Raw genomic sequence first — 19,424 nt, 5'->3', positions numbered from 1 at the left:
TGGCATTCACAAAATGATCCAAACATGTAGTAGACATGGGGAATGTAAAGTAATAACTATTTTTGGAGTTATTACTTTTTATAATAAAAGTAGAGAAATTTGCACGTTTTTCTAGTTTTTGTTAAATTTGGTATTTCTTTATAAATAAAATGTAAACTTTTTTACTACATTTTACCACTGTCATGAAGTGCAATATGTGACAAGAAAACAATCTCAGAATGGCCTGGATAAGTAAAAGCGTTTTAAAGTTGTTACCACATAAAGTGACACGTCTAAAAATTATTTGCTAAAAATGGCCTGGGCAGAAAGGTGAAAAATGGCTTGGTCCTGAAATAATGCTCAAATAAATACATAGGAAATAAAAGTTGTCCAATAAATATCTGACATTAATAGTACAGCAAACACCAATATATGTGGGGGAGAAAGATCAATATCATCCAGATATAACCCCAATTATGTACACCAAAAACTGCCAGTCCGGATAGGAAACAATAAACATATTTATTTATTCATACATAATACATAAAACACAGTTAAAATTACGTTGGTGGTGCAACTACACATGGGGCAAAAAAATTGCCACACAGGACATAGCCAGAAATATCAATAAATGTAAAACAGACATTAATAGACATTAATTCCAAACCTCCAGAGTCTCTACATTGACACAAATGTACCTTTAAAGGAAATCTGTATCTCCCTCGTCCCGACGTGCGTTTCGCCTAATGCTTGTCACGAGGGTGTCAAGAGCCACGTCTGACTCTGTTATACCCGGGGTCAGGAAGTCGCAGCGGGTGGCTGCACACTCTATGTATAAAGATAGTGCTGTTTCTTAATGGTAGCTTTCTGGGTTGGCCTTGCAACCCTTTTTGGCTCACTCAGGGATCCGTAGCTTCTTCTCCTCAGCTGTTTCTTGTCCAGCACTCCCAACCTCCTTATATTCCCCTCTCCCACTTCTCTGGTTGCCAGATATAGAGCTTCTTGCCTAGACTTCTATACTGACCCACTGGAGCTGAGTAGCTGTGATCCCTGGTTGTTGTTCCAGAGCGTTACCCTCCGGATCCCTGTTGGGCTTTTGTTATCTGCTGTTGTCGCCCACCTGGGATTATATGTTTTGTCTGTATTGTCTGTCCTCTCCTTGGTGTTTTCCTTTAGTGTCAGTGGTGCGGACTAGTGATCCCACCGCCCTGTTCACTACGTAGGGCTCATCTTAGGGAAAGCCAGGGTTTAGGCACGTGATCGGCGTACGGGTGAGGAACCCGTCTAGGGACGTCAGGGCAGTCAGGTGCCAGCCTCAAGGTGAGTCAGGGGTCACCACCTTTCCCTCTCCCTTGGACAGGGCCTTCCCATTTCCCTCCCTTTGCGTGACGCCGGTCATGACAATGCTTCATCAGGGGGTAGTGCACGTCGGGACGAGGGATATACAGACTTCATTTACAGGTACATTTGTTTCAATGTAGAGACTCTGGAGGTTTGGAATTATCTATTCACAGTATAGCACTTGGCACTTTATGTAATTATTTCATATGTTGTGCGGTGAACCCACATCTCTATTAATGTCTGTTTTACATTTATTGATATTTATGGCTATCTCCTGTGTGGCAATTTGTTTGCCCCATGTGTAGTTACACCACCAACGTAATTTTTAACCCGTGTTTTATGTAATATGTATAAATAAAGATATTTATTGTTTCCTATCCGGACTGGCCATTTTTGGTGTATATTAATAGTACAATCCCACAGAAAAGCAGCTATTAAGGTGAAAACGTATAAAATATTTGAATCACGATTAAACATTTCACGCCCTCCTTAAGGGGCACAGCTACTCATTCAATACTTTGAATTTAAAAAGGACTCATATTTACATTGTAAACATTAACACTTTCCTGACATGGTAATTTTCTGTTTTTGTGTTTTCATTTTTCACTTCCTGCCTTCCCAGAGCCATAACTTTTTATTTTTTTCATTCACATAGCCGTATGAGAGCTTCTTTTTGCAAGACACATTGTACTTTCTAATGCCACCATTTAATATTACATAGGATGTAGTGGAATGATAAATTGGAAAAAACTAAATTCTGCCATAGTTTTACTCTTGTTTTTTTACGGCGTTCACTATGCGGTAAAACTGACTTCTGCTATTCATTCTCTGGGTCAGTAAGAATCCGTCAATTCCACATATGTATAGTTTTTCTTACGTTTTAATACTGGGAGAAAAAAAAAAAACTATACTAAACTAAAATATATATTTTTTTTTCTTTTCATCGCCATATTCTGACCAACATAACTTTTTTTATAGTTATGTTTACGAAAATGTATGGGGGGCTAATTTTTTTTCAGGACTATCTGCATAGGCGTGCGCACGGGGTGTGCCGGGTGTGCCTGGGCACACCCTAATCAAGCCGACTTGAGGTTTACAATGTGCGGCACTGCAGGCAGCAGAGCAATACAGCTGATGCCTGAAATCTCCAATAACGGAGCTCTGTACATTACAGAGCTCTGTTATAAGGGAGGAGGCTGCTGATTGGCCAGTATCAGCTGGCTGCCCTGCTATTGGCTGATCCTCTCACACCCCCTTCTCTCGGGAGCTGAACACAGCAGCAGTAGCTTCCTTTTCAGTTATTATGAAGACAGGAAGCGCTCCACCCCTGCTGCTGATGAAGTGCCAGGGACAGCATAGGAAGGGAGCCATCACCATGTGCCCAGGTGAAGTGCCCATGTGAAGTGTCCTGCAGGCTTCTAACTACTGCTGGGTGGGAGGTCAATGTGGAGCTTTATGAATGGAAAAACTAATAGCCAAGACAGAGGCTAAAAAAAAACCTGCTTCTGACCCTTATGTTAAAACATAACTTTCATTTGATTGCCTTAACACCTAATGGAAAAAAATCATTTTAAAAAGCTGCTGTTTCTCTAGATGACATTCTAGTAGTGGTAATAGAGTCTCAGGGGTCTATAAAAGCAGCTACACTATTTTTACAGACCTTTGAGACTCTATTAACACTACTATTAACATAAGGTCATCTAGAGAAAAAGCAGGTTTTTTTAATTCTTTTTTTTTCCGTTTAGATGTTAGAGCAATCGAATGAAAGTTATGTTTTAACACCTAAAGGAATTTTTTTTTTAAAAACCTACTGTTTCTTTAGATGACCTTATGTTGATAGTAGTGTTAATAGAGTCTCAAAGGTTTGCAAAAAATAGTGTAGCTGCTTTTATAGACCCTTGAGACTCTATTACCACTACTATCAACATAATGTCATCTAGAGAAACAGCAGCTTTTTAAAAATATATATTTTTTCCTTTAGGTATTAGAGCAATCAAATGAAAGTTATGTTTTAACATAAGGGTCAGAAACAGGGTTTTGTTTAGCCTCTTGGTTATTAGTTTTTCTATGTAAGTTCTCTGGATCAATGAGATTTTTTCCCCCGTATGGTTTATATATGGAGAGCAATGTCCAGTGATAACAGAGAGGACTATACTGTATATTGTACGGGATGGTGCAGGGGTTATACTGTATTGTACGGGATGGCGCAGTGGTTTTTATGCTCTTTGATGTGACAATTATCTTAGGTTTTCCTATCGCCCACCTTTGATGGCGCTGTGCCCAGCTCTGAGCCAATCCCGCTCAGCAGCTGCCAAGGCTTAGAGGAAACACTGGTTCTGTCACCCCCGTGCTGCACTTTTTCGCCCCATAAGATGCATTTTTCCCCCAAAAAGTGGGGGGGAAATGCCCCTGCGTCTTATGGGGCGAATACTAATCAAGTTATTATTACCCGAGGGCCAGGAAGCGCTATACTCACCTCTTCCTGGTCCTCATGTGCTCCACTGTGAAGGCTGCGCACAGTGTGAGGCCGCGCTGTGACCTCACACTGTGCGTGCCCACACAGCATACTGTACAAGAGGATTACCGAGCGCGAGCGGCGAGGAGCGGCAGCGTCCAGAGCAGGAAAGTGTTTTATTTTTTTTATTTTATATGAGGCACTGGGGGCTGATATGAGGCACTGGGGCTCTTATCTGAGGTCTGATTGGGGGTCATTCACATTGGGGTCTGATCTGAGGTCTTATTGACATTGGGGGTCTGATTGGTGGTCTGACCTGAGGTGTAATGAATTTTTTTTTTCTTATTGTCCCTCTCTAAAACCTTATAGGGTGAATAGAGCGTCTTATAGGGCAAAAAATACGGTAAGTTTAAAAATGATTTCTTTTCCCTTCATTATATTGATAGTGCAGGTCTGTATGTATACAGAGTGTATTTGTGTATATATATGTGTGTGTGTATATAATATATATATATATATACATACATACATACACAGGTGCGTGCGCTGCGTCTGGGTTTGTGCTTTAGGGTGCACACCCTAATGCAATAGGCTGCGCACGCCTATGACTATCTGTAGTTTTTGACAATACCATTTTGAGGTGTGTATGACTTCTTGATCACTCTTTATTTTTTATTTTTTGTGAGACGAAGTATGGGCTAACTTTATGATATTTTTATAGTACGGACATTTTTGTGTATGGCGATGCCCATGATCTTATTTTTTTAATTTGTTTATTTCAATTTTGGGGAAAGGGGGTGTGATTTGATTAAATTAAACAGCAGACATGTACGGTGGATGTTGGGAAAGGGTTAATAATGAAGAATAAGGCCTCATGCACACGACAGTATTTTTTCACGGTCCGCAAAACGGGGTTCCGTTGGTCCGTGATCCGTGACCGTTTTTTCGTCCGTGGGTCTTCCTTGATTTTTGGAGGATCCACGGACATGAAAAAAAAAGTTGTTTTGGTGTCCACCTGGCCGTGCGGAGCCAAACGGATCCATCCTGATTTACAATGCTGGAGAAAACTCTGATCCTATGGTATATTAACTCCTGACTTTACATTGAAAGTCAATGTGGACGGATCCGTTTGACGTTGACACAATATGGTGCAATTACAAACGGATCCGTCCCCCATTGACTTTCAATGTAAAGTCAGGAGTTAATATACCATAGGATCAGAGTTTTCTCCAATCCGATGGTATATTTTAACTTGAAGCGTCCCCATCACCATGGGAACGCCTCTATGTTAGAATATACCATCGGATTTGAGTTACATCGTGAAAACTCATATCCGACAGTATATTCTAACACAGAGGCGTTCCCATGGTGATGGGGATGCTTCAAGTTAGAATATACTACGAACTGTGTACATGACTGCCCCCTGCTGCCTGGCAGCACCCGATCTCTTACAGGGGGCTGTGATCCACACAATTAACCCCTCAGGTGCTGTAAGAGATCAGGGGCTGCCAGGCAGCAGGGGGCAGACCCCCCTCCCTCCCTTTATTGTATTATCATTGGTAGCCAGTGTGCGGCCCCCCCGGCCCCCCTCCCTCCCTTTATTGTATTATCATTGGTAGCCAGTGTGCGGCCCTCCGCCCCCCCTCCCTCCCATTATTGTATTATCATTGGTAGCCAGTGTGCGCCCCCCCGGGCCCCCTCTATTGTATTAATATCATTGGTGGCCAGTGTGCGGCCTCCCCTCTCCCCCTCCTCCGATCATTGGTGGCAGCAGAGAGTTCCGATCGGAGTCCCAGTTTAATCGCTGGGGCTCCGATCGGTAACCATGGCAACCAGGACGCTACTGCAGTCCTGGTTGCCATGGTTACTTAGCAATATTATATATTAATAAGAGAAAATAATAAGAGAAAATAATAGGTTATAAGTTATAAGAGAAAATAATAGCATACTTAATACAGAATGCATAGTACAATAGCGCTGGAGGGGGTAAAAAAAATAAAATAAAAATGGAACTCACCTTAATCCACTTGATCGCGCAGCCCGACTTCTCTTCTGTCTTCTTTGCTGTGTACAGGAAAAGGACCTGTGGTGACATCACTCCGGTCATCACATGGTCCATCACATGATCCATCACCATGGTAAAAGATCATGTGATGGACCATGTGATGACCGGAGTGACGAAACCACAGGTCCTTTTCCTGTACACAGCAAAGAAGAAGACAGAAGAGAAGTTGGGCTGCGCGATCAAGTGGATTAAGGTGAGTTAAATTCTTTTTTTTTTTTTTTAACCCCTCCAGCCCTATTGTACTAAACATTCTGTATTAAGAATGCTATTATTTTTCCTTATTACCATGTTATAAGGGAAAATAATACAATCTACACAACCCCGGTCCCAAACCCGAACTTCTGTGAAGAAGTTCGGGTTTGGGTACCAAACATGTCGATTTTTCTCATGCGCATGCAAAACGCATTACAATGTTTTGCACTCGCGCGGAAAAATCGCGCATGTTCCCACAATGCACCCGCACCTTTTCCCGTAACGCCCGTGTGAAACCAGCCTTTAACCCCTTAAGGACATAGGACGTACCGGTGCGCCCTATTTCCCGAGTCCTTAAGGACACAGGACGTACCGGTACGTCCTGACTTAAAATCTGTATTCCGGCGCCCGAGGGGTTAAACGGAACGGGATTTCGGCTGAAATCCTTCAGCCGGCATCCTGTGACAACGCCAGGGGGGGTCATGTGACCCCCCCGTGTCGGCGATCGCAGCAAACCGCAGGTCAATTCAGACCTGCGGTTTGCTGCGCTTTTTGCAGTTTCTGATCCCCGCGGTCCCTGACCGCGGCGATCAGAAACTTTAGAGTGGCTAAAATCTATATTTTTCACCCCCCCCTGCACCCCTGCATGATTTGATGCCGGCGGGTGGTGCGGGGGGGGTGTCGCATGCGGTAGGGGCGTTGCGGGAGGCGGGCGGTGCGGCAGGCGGGATCGCGATCCCCCGCCCGCCTCCCCATGAACGATCGTTGGCTTCTAGTGGGTATACCAGAGTGCCAGCACATTGCTGGCACCCTGGTATAAATGGCTGACATCTGTGCAGATGTCAGCCCATTTAACCCTTTCCATACCGCGGTCCGTACGGACCGCTGTATGGAAAAAGTTAACTGTCATCGGTCAGGGAGCTCCCTCCCTCTCCATCGGGGGGCTGCTGTGCCTTTGCAGCCCCCCGATGGAGAGGGAGAGAGCCCCCAGAGAGCCCCCCTCAGCCCCGTGCTTACCCTTCCCCGTCTGCGAAGTTCTGAGCAGACGGGGAGGGTTCCCATGGCAACAGGACGCCTGCTTAGGCGTCCTGCTGTCCATGGTGCTGAACAGATCTATGCTGAAAGCATAGATCTGTTCAGTGTAAGTAAAATACAGTACAGAACAATATATATTGTACTGTACTGTATTATACAGACATCAGACCCACTGGATCTTCAAGAACCAAGCGGGTCTGGGTCAAAAAAATGTAAAAAAAAAAGTGAAAAAAGTTAAGATAAAAAAAAAAACATTTATCACTGAATAAAAATTAAAAAAATAAAATAAACTACACATATTAGGTATCGCCGCGTCCGTAACGACCTGATCTATAAAATGGTCATGTTACTATCCCCGCACGGTGAACGCCATAAAAATAAAAAAATAAAAACTATGAGAAAATTGAAATTTTGCCCACCTTACTTCCCAAAAAAGGTAATAAAAGTGATCAAAAAAGTCGCATGTACGCCAAAATAGTACCAATCAAACCGTCATCTCATCCCGCAAAAAATGAGACCCTACTCAAGATAATCGCCCAAAAGCTGAAAAAACTATGGCTCTTAGACTATGGAAACACTAAAACATGATTTTTTTTTGTTTCAAAAATGAAATCATTGTGTAAAACTTACATAAATAAAAAAAAAGTATACATATTAGGTATCGCCGCGTCCGTATCGACCGGCTCTATAAAAATATCACATGACCTAACCCCTCAGATGACCACCGTAAAAAAATTAAAATAAAAACTGTGTAAAAAAGCCATTTTTTGCCATCTTACATCACAAAAAGTGTAATAGCAAGCGATCAAAAAGTCATATGCACCCCAAAATAGTGCCAATCAAACCGTCATCTCATCCCGCAAAAAATGAGACCCTACTCAAGATAATCGCCCAAAAACTGAAAAAACTATGGCTCTTAGACTATGTAGACACTAAAACATTTTTTTGGTTTTAAAAATGAAGTTATTGTATAAAACTTACATAAATAAAAAAAATGTATACATATTAGGTATCGCCGCGTCCGTGACAACCTGCTCTATAAAATTACCACATGATCTAACCTGTCAGATGAATGTTGTAAATAACAAAAAAAAAACGTGCCAAAAAAGCTATTTCTTGTTACCTTGCTGCACAAAAAGTGTAATATAGAGCAACCAAAAATCATATGTACCCTAAACTAGTACCAACAAAACTGCCACCCTATCCCGTAGTTTCTAAAATGGAGTCACTTTTTTGGAGTTTCCACTCTAGGGGTGCATCAGGGGGGCTTCAAATGGGACATGGTGTCAAAAAAACCAGTCCAGCAAAATCTGCCTTCCAAAAACCGTATGGCATTCCTTTCCTTCTGCGCCCTGCCGTGTGCCCGTACAGCTGTTTACGACCACATATGGGGTGTTTCTGTAAACTACAGAATCAGGGCCATAAATAATGAGTTTTGTTTGGCTGTTAACCCTTGCTTTGTAACTGGAAAAAAAATATTAAAATGGAAAATCTGCCAAAAATTTGAAATTTTGAAATTGTGTCTCTATTTTCCATTAAATCTTGTGCAACACCTAAAGGGTTAACAACGTTTGTAAAATCAGTTTTGAATACCTTGAAGGGTGTAGTTTCTTAGATGGGGTCACTTTTATGTAGTTTCTACTCTAGGGGTGCATCAGGGGGGCTTCAATTGGGACATGGTGTCAAAAAAACAGTCCAGCAAAATCAGCCTTCCAAAAACCAAACGGCGCACCTTTCACTCTGCGCCCCGCTGTGTGCCAGTACAGTAGTTAACGGCCACATATGGGGTGTTTCTGTAAACAGCAGAGTCAGGGCAATAAAGATACAGTCTTGTTTGGCTGTTAACCCTTGCTTTGTTAGTGGAAAAAATGGGTTAAAATTGAAAATTAGGCAAAAAAATGAAATTCTCAAATTTCATCCCCATTTGCCAATAACTCTTGTGCAACACCTAAAGGGTTAACGACGTATGTAAAATCAGTTTTGAATACCTTGAGGGGTGTAGTTTCTTAGATGTGGTCACTTTTAGGGAGTTTCTCCTCTAGGGGTGCATCAGGGGGCTTCAAATGGGACATGGTGTCAAAAAACCAGTCCATAAAAATCAGCCTTCCAAAAACCATACGGCGCACCTTTCACTCTACGCCCCGCTGTGTGGCCGTACAGTAGTTTACGGCCACATATTGGGTGTTTCTGTAAACGGCAGAGTCAGGGCAATAAAGATACAATCTTGTTTGGCTGTTAACCCTTGCTTTGTTAGTGGAAAAAATGGGTTAAAATGAAAAATTTGACAAAAAAATTAAATTCTCAAATTTCCTCCCCATTTGCCAATAACTCTTGTGCAACACCTAAAGGGTTAATAATGTATGCAAAATCAGTTTTGAATACCTTGAGGGGTGTAGTTTCTTAGATGGGGTCATTTTTGGGTGGTTTCTATTATGTAAGCCTCGCAAATCGACTTCAGACCTGAACTGGTCCCTAAAAATTGAGTTTTTGTAAATTTCTGAAAAATTTCAAGATTTGCTTCTAAACTTCTAAGCCTTATAACATCCCCAAAAAATAAAATATCATTCCCAAAATAATTCAAACATGAAGTAGACATATGGGGAATGTAAAGTCATCACAATTTTTTGGGGTATTACTATGTATTACAGAAGTAGAGAAACTGAAACTTTGAAATTTGCAAATTTTTCCAAATTTTTGGTAAATTAGGTATTTTTTTGTGCAAAAAAAAAAAAAATTTTTTACTTCATTTTACCAGTGTCATGAAGTACAATATGTGACGAAAAAACAATCTCAGAATGGCCTGGATAAGTCAAAGCGTTTTAAAGTTATTAGCACTTAAAGTGACACTGGTCAGATTTCCAAAAAATGGCCTGGTCCTTAAGGTGAAAATGAGCCCGGTCCTTAAGGGGTTAAAGACAGTTGCTATGGCTTGTCTGTCTCTGGCTAAGAAAACAGGAAGACGGAGGGGCAGTTCTTCACCCTGCATGCCTGTATTAGGCTTCAGAGTGAGGAGGCGTGTCTCTCAGTACTCCAATCTGATTGACTGGCAGGGAGCTGCTGACTATAGCAAGTGTGTATGGGAAGTGAGGGAAAGCAGTTTTGGCCTCAGAGAATTGGCAGAGAAGACATCTTGAAAAAGTCCTCATATTGTAAATGTTTAAACAGCAATAACTAGGGGGAAAACTCAAAGAAAACAGTGGTATGTGAAGAAACTAAATTTTTATTAGAATTGGATGCTGGAATTTTTCTCTCCTATAAACAGGGCAGAAAGACTGAGATGAAGGGAGAACAAGGGATGGAAAGGCTGTCTGCAAACATACATGAACTCTTACGGACTTTCCTGCTACATAGATTGTCTGCTAGTAGTTTTAGACCATTTCACAACACCAGAGGCAGATTATCGTATAGAGGTGATGAGCAAAGCAAGCTTCACTTTGCTCAAATCTTCGGTTTAATGCTGTACGGAAAGCCGTATCTGTACAGAATTAGGGCTCATGCACACGAACATATTTTCTTTCCGTGTCCATTCCGGTTTTTTTGTCGTTCGCAAAAAAAAAACACTAAATTTACTCTGTCTGTTCCGCAAAAAGAAAGAACATGTCCTATTATTGTCCACATTATTGACAAGGACAGTACTGTTCTATTAAAGGCTCATGTATACGACTGTATGTATTTTGCAGACTGCAAAAACCGGATCTTAGTGTGTCTTCTTGTATTCGGTGGCGCTGGATCACAGGACAGTCCAGGATGGTCCTGTGATCCAGCGCCACTGAATACAAGAAGTCACACTCAGATAATAGACCGCTGAGGAAGGCCTTGATAGGCTAAAACATCCAGTCGCCAAATCTAGTGTATGCGACTATTTTGCTTCTGAGATGTAATTGGATCATAAATCCCAAGTGATGTAACACTAATAAATGCCATAAACTGCAGACAAAAGAAGCTGCAATTCTCTATTATTTGGCTATGACTGACAAGTCCTTGCTGGCACTGGCAATAACGGTGTGCGGTGGTCTACCTCTACAAAGCTTAAAACCAGAGAGTGACACATATTCCAATTTTTAAATCAGTTTTTATTTTCTAATTGTAGATGGTTTGCTTCACAGCAGTCACCATGGGCTATAGACACAATAGATTCACACTATTGACTCAAATTCTAGAGGAGAGTTTTTTAGGTATGCTCTCTGCAGAGGTCATTATTAGTGTTGAGCAAATCAAAGTTCACGAAGTGAACTTTGATGTAAATTTCAGGAAAAGTGTGATTTGTCACAAACTGAATTTCCTTGCGCTTCATGGTAACGAATAAATTTTTCCTAAAATGGCGGTAAAAAAACAAAAAAATACATACTTCATCCATTTGCTCGCGGGGAACGTGACATCTAAGGGGTTCAATGACAGGAGCAGCGTGATTGCCGTTACCCGTCATTGCGTCTGCTACAAAAAAGCAATATCGAAGTAATTCAAATTCTTTGTGAGCATTGGCGAAGCAGCCAAATCAAATTTTTCACAATTTTGCTCATCTCTATTTATTGTACAAGGAAGGAGTTGATAAGCTTTGGTAATCACCTATTGTGAATGGTAGACCTTGTGTTATCTATTTATAGGTGATATCTGTAATTATAATCATGCATATGATGATACTGAACTGAAAGTTCCCCTGTACAGACCAAAAAATGCTGCCTATTATTAGGCTTACTAACTAGTGAGAAAACTGCTGGATTTTTTAGACTTTTTAAAATATGTTTTAGGTCGAGTTCACATATCTGTTATCTTTCAATTCTTCTGATCCGTCAGAAGCAGAAAAATAAAGAGTCCTTTTTTGCATATAAAATAATGAATCTCTGGCGGAAATGGCTCATCAGATGCCAAATGTGTATAACTCGTGCCCAGGATCCTTTTTTTTTTACAGGATCTGTTTTATTTTTCAGTTTTTCTGCTAAATCAGAAGAACAAAAAAATAATGGTGAACGGTGAACTCGCCCTAACATAGAAAATTGTTTTAAAGAATAGGTAATTTTCTGGTGGCACATTCCCATTAATAAACTTTCTTCAGAGGTATAGCTATAGAGCATCCAGAGGTAGCAGAAGCACCTGGGCCATGGGCCCCTGCTACATAGGTTGACATATTACGTACATGGTAGGTTGGGGCTCTTTAATAGATTTCACTTTAGGTTCCAGGAGATTCAGGGAAGGATCATCAGTTTTTGTTTGTTTCCAGTCATCAACACAGCATGTTTATTTGTTTGTTATTAAATGTCCTAAATAAATTGTAAATAATAAGTAACAAAAGTATGCTTTAAAAACGAAATCAAATTTTCAAATGAAAAAACAAATAAAATTCTTAAATACTCCTTAAATATAATCATGTAATCGAGAATAATCCATCCATATTCTTTACTCTCTACAGACAAACTACATTCTTTTTTAAAATTGGGACAGAGTTAATTTGCCACAGAATTACAAAAGTAACTATAATTATAGCATGTCACTAATTGCTTAGAGATTGACATAGTCTCACCCAAACCTCAAATTAATTGACATTGACTTGTCAAAGGACAAAGAATTTCAGAAGACAGAACACAGTGTTGCATAAAGTAGCACATTCACACAATCAGTTTTTAGTATATATGTGCCAGATCCCTTTATTATGCATATCATTTTCTATTCCTGTGAAACTACAGACATATTTGCATATTTTATAGAAAATGCTATTAATCTGCAAGTCTTAATTGTTACCAACAGTATTCTAATTATTATCATCATATTTCCAATGTTTAGTTGGTAAAAACTATTTTGTTTAGCATCACTTTTAATCATCTCATAAAGAGAAATACATTTAATTTATTATATGAATGTAATAAAATAACCACATATTGTTGACTATAATTACCCTATATATGTTCCAATAGGTGGCTGTTTGTGAGGTCTAGTGAAACTGAACATCATTTGAGAAAATGTCTTTGCTAGGAATTGGGACCAAACTAGTGTTGGTTAACCACCAAAGTGCTCGGGTGCTCAAGTAGAACACCTCGGGATGCTCGGGTGCTCTACCGAGCACCCGAGCACAATGGAAGTCAATGGGAGAACCAAAGCATTAAACCAGGCACCCCTGCTCTGAAGAGGGGAGGGTGTCCGGTTCATAGGAAAAGGTCATAAACTAATGGAAACACCACTGAAATGGTTCGGGAACAGCATGGGGAGGATGTCTGGATGCATCTTGGACTCCTAGGTCGCTGCTGGGAACGATCTAGTCCGAGTAGTACGCCACTTTTACAGACTGACAATAATACGCACCAAACCAAAGATAAAATTGATTTTAGAGACAAATTGTTAGGAAACATTCTTTCCTGTATATTTACTTGTATATAAAGTGCAAGTGCTGCCAAAAATTACAAGGAAGAGGTACTCCGATACACCCTGTATATCACATAAAGGAGGGCCTCATTCACTTTGTGGTACAATTGTTCAGGTAGTAGGACTCCTGCACTCATAAAGCCTATGCACTAAGGGAAAGGGCTGCCAAAAATTACAAGGAACCGGCACTCCAATACACCCTTTATTACAGATAAAGAAGGGCATCATACACACCCTTGAAAAATTATGATTGATCGCCTGCTGGTGACCCTCTAAAACATTAGGGGCGAGGGCCTGATGCTGATCTGGCCATCTAAAACATTAGGGGTGAAGGCCTGCTGCCGAGCTGACCGTCTAAAAAATGTTGTTGGCGAGGGCCTGCTGCCGAGCTGACCATGTAAAAAAATTTGTGGACGAGGGCCTGCTGCCGAGGTGACCATCTAAAATATTTTGTGGGCGAGGGCCTGCTGCCAAGCTGACCATCTAAAAAATTTTGTGTGCAAGGGCCTGCTGCTGAGCTGACCATTTAAAAAAAATTGTGGGCGAGGGCCTGCTGCCAAGCTGATTCGTACTGAACTTTAGGATTTTTAGACCCCGGACCCGAACTTGAACATTTCAGTAAAAGCGTTTAACTGTGTGCCCTTAGAAGCCATCACAGCCATGCCTACTAATGGCATGGCTGTGATTGGCCAGTGCAGCATGTGACCCAGTCTCTATATAAGCTGGAGTCACTTAGCGCTGCACGTCACTCTGCTGTTACTAGTGTAGGGAGAGAATGCTGCTGCTGTGAGGGAGAGAATAGGAAAGAATCTTTAATCAGAAGTGCTTGTTAACTCAGCGATCAGCCTCAGGCGGAGGCCATTTTATGCAAGATCAGTGCACCAGCATAGCATATGTGCTTTTGTGACATTCAAATCCAAGCTTGAAATACACAATAATAATCTGGGTTTAAAAAATACACCCATTTTTGGCAATATCCTACATCTGGTGCCTTTGCAGCATTTGTCAGTGTGCAATTTAGGTTAGGAATACAGCAATAATTTTCTGGGTTTTAAAAAACACCCTTTTTGGGCAAAATACTCAATGTTGCAGCCCTTGCTGCATCTGTACGTGTGAAATTCAAGCGTTATTTACTGCTGTCATATTCTGTTATAAAAAAAAACACCCATTTTGGGGCAAAGTACTTAATATTGCAGCCTTTGCTGCATTTGTGATTGTTAAAAACAAGCTTGAAATACTTCTATAATTTTCTGGGTTTTAAAAAACACCCTTTTTGGCAATACCCTTCATCTTTGACCTCCAATTTGCAAATTTCCAAGTTTCAATTTCTCTACTTCTATAATACATAGTAATACCTACAAAAATAGTTATTAATTTACATTCCCCATATGTATTCTTCATGTTAGGATCATTTTGGAAATGACATTTTATTTTTGGGGGATGTCCCATTTGAAGCCCCCTTGATGCACCCCTAGAGTAGAAACTCCAAAAAAGTGACCCATCTAAGAAACTACACCCCTCAAGGTATTCAAAACTGATTTTACAAACTTTGTTAACCCTTTGGGTCACTTTTTTGGAAAATAGATATTCAATTTCAAAATTTCACTTTTTTGGCAGATTTTCAATTTTAATATTTTTTTCCAGTTACAAAGCAAGGGTTAACAGCCAAATAAAACTCAATATTTATGGCCCTGATTCTGTAGTTTACAGAAACACCCCATACGTGGTTGTAAACTGCTGTACGGGCACACAGCAGGGCGCTGAAGGAAAGGAATGCCATACGGTTTTTGAAAGGCAGATTTTGCTGGACTGGTTTTTTGACACCATGTCCCATTTGAAGCCCCCTGATGCACCCCTAGAGTAGAAACTCCATAAAAGTGACCCCATCTAAGAAACTACACCCCTCAAGGTATTCAAAACTGATTTTATAAACTTTGTTAACCCTTTAGGTGTTCCACAAGAATTAATGGAAAATAGAGATAGAATTTCAAAATTTCACTTTTTTGGCTTTTTTTTTAAATTTTAATATATTTTTTTCAGTTACAAAGCAAGGGTTAACAGCCAAACAAATCTCAATATTTATGGCCCTAATTCTGTAGTTTACAGAAATACCCCATATGTGGTCGTAAACTTCTTTACGGGCACACGGCAGGGCGCTGAAGGAAAGAAATGCCATACGGTTTTTGAAAGGCAGATTTTGCTGGACTGATTTTTTTGACACCATGTCCCATTTGAAGCCCCCCTGATGCACCCCTAGAGTAGAAACTCCAAAAAAGTGACCCCATTTTAGAAACTACGGGATAGGGTGGACGTTTTTTTGGTACTAGTTTAGGGTACATATGATTTTTTGTTGCTCTATATTACACTTGTGAGGCAAGTTAACAAGAAATAGCTGTTTTGGCACCGTTTTTATTTTTTGCTATTTACAAAATTCATCTGACAGGTTAGATATGGGGTATTTTTGTAGACAAGGTTGTCACGGACGCGGCGATACCTAATATGTATACTTTTTTTTTTATTTATGTACGTTTTACACAATGATTTCATTTATGAAGCCCAAAAAATCATGTTTTAGTGTTTCCATAGTCTGAGAGCCATAGTTTTTTTTGTTTTTGGGTGATTATCTTGGGTAGGGTATGATTTTTGTGGAATGAGATGACGGTTTGATTGGCACTATTTTGGGGTGCGTGTGACTTTTTGATCGCTTGCTATTACACTTTTTGTGATGTAAGGTGACAAAAAATGACTTTTTTTACACCGTTTTTTTTTTTTTTTTTTCACGGTATTCACCTGAGGGGTTAGGTCATGTGATATTTTAATAGAGCCGGTCAATACGGACGCGGTGATACCTAATATGTATACTTTTTTTTATTTATGTAAGTTTTACACAATAAGATCATTTTTGAAACAAAAAAAAAAAATCATGTTTTAGTGTCTCCATATTCTGAGAGCCATAGTTTTTTCAGTTTTTGGGCGATTATCTTAGGTAGGGTCTCATTTTTTGCGAGGTGAGATGACGGTTTGATTGGCACTATTTTGGGTTGCATATGACTTTATTTTTATTTTTTCACGGTATTCACCTGAGGGGTTAGGTCATGTGATATTTTTATAGAGCTGGACAATATGGACGCGGCAATAGCTAATATGTCTACTTTTCTTTTATTTATGTAAGTTTTACACAATAACAGCTTTTTTAAAACAAAAAAAATGATGTTTTAATGTCTCCATATTTTGAGCCATAGTTTTTTTTTTTTTTTGGTGATTGTCTCAGGTAGGGGTTCATTTTTTGCAGGATGAGGTGACGGTTAGATTGGTACAATTTTGGTGGGCATACGCCTTTTTTATCGCTTGCTGTTGTACTTTTAGTGATGTAAGGTGACAATTTTTTTTAAATTTAGCACAGTTTTTATTTTTTACGGTGTTCATCTGAGGGGTTAGGTCATGTGATATGTTTATAGAGCCGGTTGATACGGACACGGCGATACCTGATATGTCTACTCCCCCCCCCCCTATTTTTTACCAATGTTTTTTTTACTTTATTTGGGAAAAATGACGTTTTTGTTTATTTTTACTTGAAACTTTTAATTTTTGGGGGGGAAAACTTTATTTTTTCAACTTTATTTTTCACTTTATTTTTTGTCCCACTTTGGGACTTCAACTTTTGGGGGTCTAATCCTTTACAATGCATTCCAATACTTCTGTATTTGGAATGCATTGGCTGTATGAGTAATACTGTGTGTATTACTCATACAGCTTCCGTCCTGTGAGATCCATGGGGCTGGATCTCACAGGCTCGTCACCGGAAGGCAGCGCGATGCCTTCCTTAGGCATCGCGCTGCCTTCCATGCCATCGGGTCCCCCCTACAGCCCCACGGGGACCCGATGGCACCACCGACCACAACCTCCACCGCATGTAAAAGCCGCAAACCGCAGGTCTGAATTGATCGCCGACATGGGGGGGTCACAGGACCCCCCTGGGCATTGAGCCAAGGTGCCTGCTAAATGATTTGAGCAGGCACCTTGTTCCAATCACCGGCGCCCGGTACCAGGAAAACATGCCGTACCGGTACGTCATGTGTCCTGAAGAAGTTAAGCTAGAAATACAGCTATAATTTTCTGGGTTTTAAAAAACACCCTTTTTGGGCAAAATACTCAATATTACAGCCCTTGCTGCATCTGTAAGTGTAAAATTCAAGCGTTATATACCGCTGTCAAATTCTGTTATTTAAAAAAAAAACGCCCATTTTGGGGCAAAGTACTTAATATTGCAGCCTTTGCTGCATCTGTGATTGTTAAAAAAAGATTGAAATACTTCTATAAATTTCTGGGTTTTAAAAAACATCCATTTTTGGCAATACCCTCCATCTTGGGCCTCTGCCGCATTAATCAGTGTGCAATTTAAGCTAGAAATACAGCTATAATTTTCTGGGTTTTAAAAACCGCCCATTTTGGGCAAAAAACTTAATTTGCGGCCTTGTCTGCATCTGTCAGTGTGAGATACACGCTTTAGATACTGCTGAGCTATTCTGGTATTTTAAAAAAACACCCATTTAGGGCAAAATACTTAATTTGCAGCCTTGTCTGCATCTGTCAGTGTGAAATTCAAGCATTATATACTGCTGTCATATTATGTTAATAAAAAAAAAACACCCTTTTTGGGCAAAGTACTTAATACTGCAGCCTTTGCTGCATCTTTTTTTGTTAAAACAAGATTGAAATACTTCAATAATTTTCTGGGTTTAAAAAAACACCCATTTTTGTCAATACCCTCCATCTAAGGCCTCTGCCGCATTAGTCAGTGTGCAATTTAAGCTAGAAATACAGCTATAATCTTTTGGGTTTTAAAAAACACCCATTTTGGGCAAAATACTTAATTTGCGGCCTTGTCTGCATCTGTCAGTGTGAGATACACACTTTAGACACTGCTGAGCTATTCTGGTATTAAAGAAAAAAAAACATTTAGGGCAAAATACTTAATTTGCGGCCTTGTCTGCATCTGTCAGTGTGAAATTCAAGCATTATATACTGCTGTCATATTATGTTATTAAAAAAACACCCTTTTTGGGCAAAGTACTTAATACTGCAGCCTTTGCTGCATCTTTTTTTGTTAAAACAAGATTGAAATACTTCAATAATTTTCTGGGTTTTAAAAAACATCCATTTTTGGCAATACCCTCCATCTAAGGCCTCTGCCGCATTAGTCAGTGTGCAATTTAAGCTAGAAATACAGCTATAATTTTCTGGGTTTTAAAAAACACCCTTTTTGGGAAAAATACTCAATTTTACAGCTCTTGCTGCATCTGTACGTGTGACATTCTGTCATATTCTGTTATTCAAAAAACACCAATTTTGGGCAAAATGCTTAATTTGCGGCCTTGTCTGCATCTGTCAGTGTGAGATACACGCTTTATATATTGCTGTGCTATTCTGGTATTGAAAAAAAAACATTTGGGCAAAAATCTTAATCTTGCAGTCTTTGCTGCATCTGTCATTGTGAAATACACCCTTTAGATATTGTTGTTCTATTCTGTTATAAAAAAAAACACCAATTTTGGGCAAGATCCTAAATTTAAGAAATATGAGGAGAGCGTCAAATAAGGGACTACTGGTGGAGCTCCTGTTGCAGGGAGAGGACGTGGTCGATCTGTGCCAGCTACACGCACAAGTGAAACACCTTCCTCAGGTGAGAGTATGCGACAGAACATTCAGTGGTATTTGGTTGGGCCTATTGCGGCTCCACGAATAGTGAGGTCAGAATAAGTACAGGCGATAGTAGATTGGATAGCTGACAGTGCCTCCAGTTCCTTTACATTGTCTCCCACCCAGTCTCCCACTGAAAGATCAGAGTTAGCACCTGTAGCCGATGTCCATCGGTCTTTCACCTCACCCCCTTGCAAATCAGTCAAGCAGTCTGGGCCCCAAGTCATGCAGCAGTCTCTTCTGCTTTTTGATGACTCTGCTAGCAGGGTTTCCTAATGCCATTAACCTAGCCCTGCCCCAGAA

Source organism: Bufo bufo, chromosome 5 (assembly GCF_905171765.1).
Source record: "Bufo bufo chromosome 5, aBufBuf1.1, whole genome shotgun sequence".
Classification (NCBI taxonomy): domain Eukaryota; kingdom Metazoa; phylum Chordata; class Amphibia; order Anura; family Bufonidae; genus Bufo; species Bufo bufo.
The sequence above is the reverse complement of the archived record's forward strand: the minus strand, read 5'-3'. Positions refer to the sequence as shown.